Genomic DNA, 3,883 nt, shown 5'->3' with positions numbered 1-3,883 from the left:
AACCCACGTGCCTTTCCTTCCTACACTCTCCTCCTTTGTGTGCAAGGTTCACCAAAGGTACAAACATGGGATTGGAAGTATGGCCATGGATAAGCATGTGTCTATGGACTTATACTATAAATAGAGGCAACTACTTCTCATAAATCCTCACAAAATCATCCGCTTCTCCTTCTTTCTATCACTCTCTTCCTCTCCACTCATCATTTCTGTCCAGAAAAGCTGGAAGAACCCCCATTGCCACCACCTCTTGTCGCTGCATACCACCGCCAACCACCACCTTCGTGAACTGTAAGTCCCCTCCTCCACCGCCTCTACATTTTTGCTTTTGGTCTAGACCCATTTCATCAATGATAGCAACCACAACATTCAAATTAACATGGGTGTGTGCATATGTTGTGAACAAGAGGAATCAGGAGCTTCTAAACCTCCTGATCGAATGTAATTTTTAGTTTGCCTTAAACAACCAAAACATTGTTCTGTATGGTTTTAATCCCATGCAAATTTATAAATTGTTCACAGTAACTGTTATTTCATTCTTTTTCTTTCTTCCTTATATATGTGTGTTGTGGGTCGAATATTGCCATAAGAAACAAGGATTTTATGGTGTCATTTTGATTATACTCCAAACACATTTATAAATCAAATCACAGTAAGTGTTTTTAAATCTCAAATATTATTTCATTTTCGTTTTGCATTCCCTGTGTGGATTGAAAATAATCCAATAAACAAAACCAAATATTGTTTCGTTTTGTATTATAAGCCATGCACTCGAAAACTTTCACTGTGGGCTTCCAAAAATACAAAATTTTATTTGACTTGCTTTGTTCCTGTGAGTTTCGATTTTTACTAAACAGAGAAACCAAATATTGTTTCCATTTCCTTGTGTTGTTCAATGATGCAACAGAAGAACTGAGGCTCCAGTTCAAACATGCATTAATTTTATTTAAAACAAACCTTTAGGTTGTGATGATTTTTCAATGTAACCCCTCCCAAAGCATTATATTTATTTATTTGGTTGCGTAAAGAAAGAAGTATATATGTATATATATTTCTTTTCTTTTTACTTTTTTCTTTTCCAAACTTTGATTCTAAAATAATTGTTTAAACCCTCAGTTGAAAATAGTTTACAAAATCAGTCTTAATCTCAAAATTTTATTTAAAGTATACACTTCAGCACCCTGCTTTAGAAATAAACTACAAAATCAATCCCTTGTTGAATTAATTTAACAAATTTGTTCCTACAATTAATTGTTTTAGCAAAACATACGCTAGTAACTAATATCAAAAAAATACCATTGGTTTATTAGGTAACAAAAATAGTCCTAGAAGTTTATTTGAAACGCAAGGAGCGTCATACTGCGGTTCCTCACGGCACACTTAGTTCTCGAATTTACGCATTAAGGTGAGAGTTACGGCCCCTCTTTTTATATTTATTTGTTTTGGGGGAGAATACATGTGCTATATATTATTTATGATACAAATATATAAGTCTTATATGATATGCATGCTACAAATTTAAGTTATAAATACTTCCATCATGCATAAGACTTTACACACTTATACAAGATCGTTATGTTAAAATACATATCTCTATAAAAGCGAGTAATTTATACTTTTATAAATACATCAACCATACTCGACTTTACAAATACTATACTACGAGTTTCATTGTGCCCGGTACTTATCTATAATTAAGTTAGGGCTGAGAGTTATTCACAAACTTTGCGTTAATGGTTTTTGAGTGAGACGCTACTATTCATTAGCTGGGTTTAATCACTTAGCCTGCCCCACACTACTATAATCGTTAATCTTCGGAGCGAGTTACATATATATAGATCTATATAGGGTTGACAACCCCACCTGCGGTTGCTAGCTACAACCATCGATTGATCAATCGAAGCAGGTGATATGTGTCTACGATCGTTACTACGATGTCCAATGAAGCGTCGTAGGGAGGGGTACCTTTCGTCTATAGCTCGATTATAGAACTCACTAAAAACATTAACATGAATCTCTCTCACTTTTTCACTACAACCACATGTTTGGTTACTTTTAGAAATGTTTTTAAGTATGGTGGTTACTTATACAATGGATATGTTTAAACCTTCATGAAGTTATTACAAACACATTTTCTTCAAAAGCATAAAATTGTTTATAAAATTAATTTTTAGCTTTTAAAGACTCATGACAAGCATTGTTTCAACTATCATTATACAAAATATATACATATATATATACATATATATATACTCTTGGACTTTTGAAAGTATTATTACTGCGGCTAGCAGAAAACCTGTGACTCTCACCAACCTCGTGTTGACTTTCAAAATACATGTATTCTCAGGAAATCAGTGAAATTTCGGGTACACTCAGACGATGGAAAACTTGGCTCGCAAGTACTTTAATTTTCTACTTTTGAACTGTTATGCCTAACTGTTAAGGCAAACTCGTATTATTATTTTATTACTATCTGTAAGAACTTCGTATGAAAACATAAACATGTAATGAAATGTTGTTTTGTTTATTGTTGTACTTGTGCTGTATATTCAATTTACCGGTGATCCATGAACTTAGTCGCACAGCCCGGCATGTTCCGCCGCCTCGGCCGGGGGTGTGACACTTTAATGTTTGACCATTCTAAAATTTTCCAAATGTCTAGCGCATTTAGAGGGAAAAGGAACTAGAATCGGTTCTGGCTAAAATAATTAAACAACTATCAAAGGTCAATCCAAAGTTCGACGAGGATTGGTCGCTTGTGAGTAGTTGGAAGTATAGTATTGGAAATTATGGAAATGTTTCCATATTGGATGGACAATATCGACATCATTACGAATAGATAAGATTCTATTAAGAAATTAGTTGTCATATGGAAAATATGGAAGCGTGTCCATATTGGGAAGTAAATATTGAAAATCTATGTCTAGATTAGAAACTTTTATGCAAAAGGATGTTCAAAGGAATGTACTTTGAGAGAGAGACATCATATCTAAGGAATTGTCTTGTAACAATCTCCGATAGAGGACTTTGTAATATCATTGGCAATAGTCTTTGAGACTTTGGTGCAGTGACATTACAAAAGGATCGTTGCATAAAGTGTTAGAATCTAGTATATTCTATAAGTAACAAGAATTTTATATTCTTACACTTAAGAAAATGGATTTGGAGTTGTAAAATGAGAATGATTGGAAATGTGTTCAATTTGTCTATTTCACAAAAGTAAGAACCATAGGTAAACATTGTGTGCATGCTAGGAGCATGGGACAAGTGTAATAATTCAAGTAAGAAGTTGATTACCCGAAACGACAAATAATGAGTAATCGATATGGTGATAAATAAAACGTGTTTTGCTTATACTCAAAGGTTTGAGGCCATATGGGATTAGTATTATTCTTGTGTTTCACCTTGCATGTTTTGACTTCCAGAATAATTGAGTTTATTAAGAATAATCGAATTATTCAAACGGGCCACAGTCGTTCATATGTTGGAAGTAGATATGAATGAAGACTGTCATGAATTGGTGTGTGGATTGTCTAGAAGAGTATTAGAGATAAGCAAATGTTTGCTGCAACGTTCATGAGTGCTTATGAATATGATTTGAGCATTGGATTAAACCCACGCTCACTTGGATCACTATCTCGAGTGATTAGTGAGACGATAACATCTTATATTCTTGAAACCGAGATGTGTGATTTGTATCTTGCGAATCAGTTGCACATTGATAATATGTAAACGCACCAGTAACTTGGTGTTATAAAACATATTGTTGTGTGTAATTCGGTGAGTGAGTGCAAGCAAGCATTGTATCAAAGTTTATCCATTCCTTTTATTCAAAGAATAAATGCGATATCTTTGGGCCCCTCGATGGTTTAGTGATGACATACGT

General features: G+C 34.0%; 1 long non-coding RNA gene across 1 annotated transcript; it reads left to right on the top strand.

Annotated features, from left to right (window-relative positions):
* Nucleotides 1-164: 164 nt before the first annotated feature.
* On the top strand, nucleotides 165-2,522 carry LOC145000849 (uncharacterized). The gene is made up of 3 exons (XR_013661379.1): nucleotides 165-288; nucleotides 1,308-1,402; nucleotides 2,345-2,522. It is a non-coding gene; the product is annotated as an uncharacterized LOC145000849 (long non-coding RNA).
* The last annotated feature ends 1,361 nt before the right edge of the window (nucleotides 2,523-3,883 follow it).

This window comes from Lactuca saligna, chromosome 1, assembly GCF_052625555.1.
Source record: "Lactuca saligna cultivar CGN05327 chromosome 1, ASM5262555v1, whole genome shotgun sequence".
Classification (NCBI taxonomy): domain Eukaryota; kingdom Viridiplantae; phylum Streptophyta; class Magnoliopsida; order Asterales; family Asteraceae; genus Lactuca; species Lactuca saligna.
The sequence above is the reverse complement of the archived record's forward strand: the minus strand, read 5'-3'. Positions and strand labels throughout refer to the sequence as shown.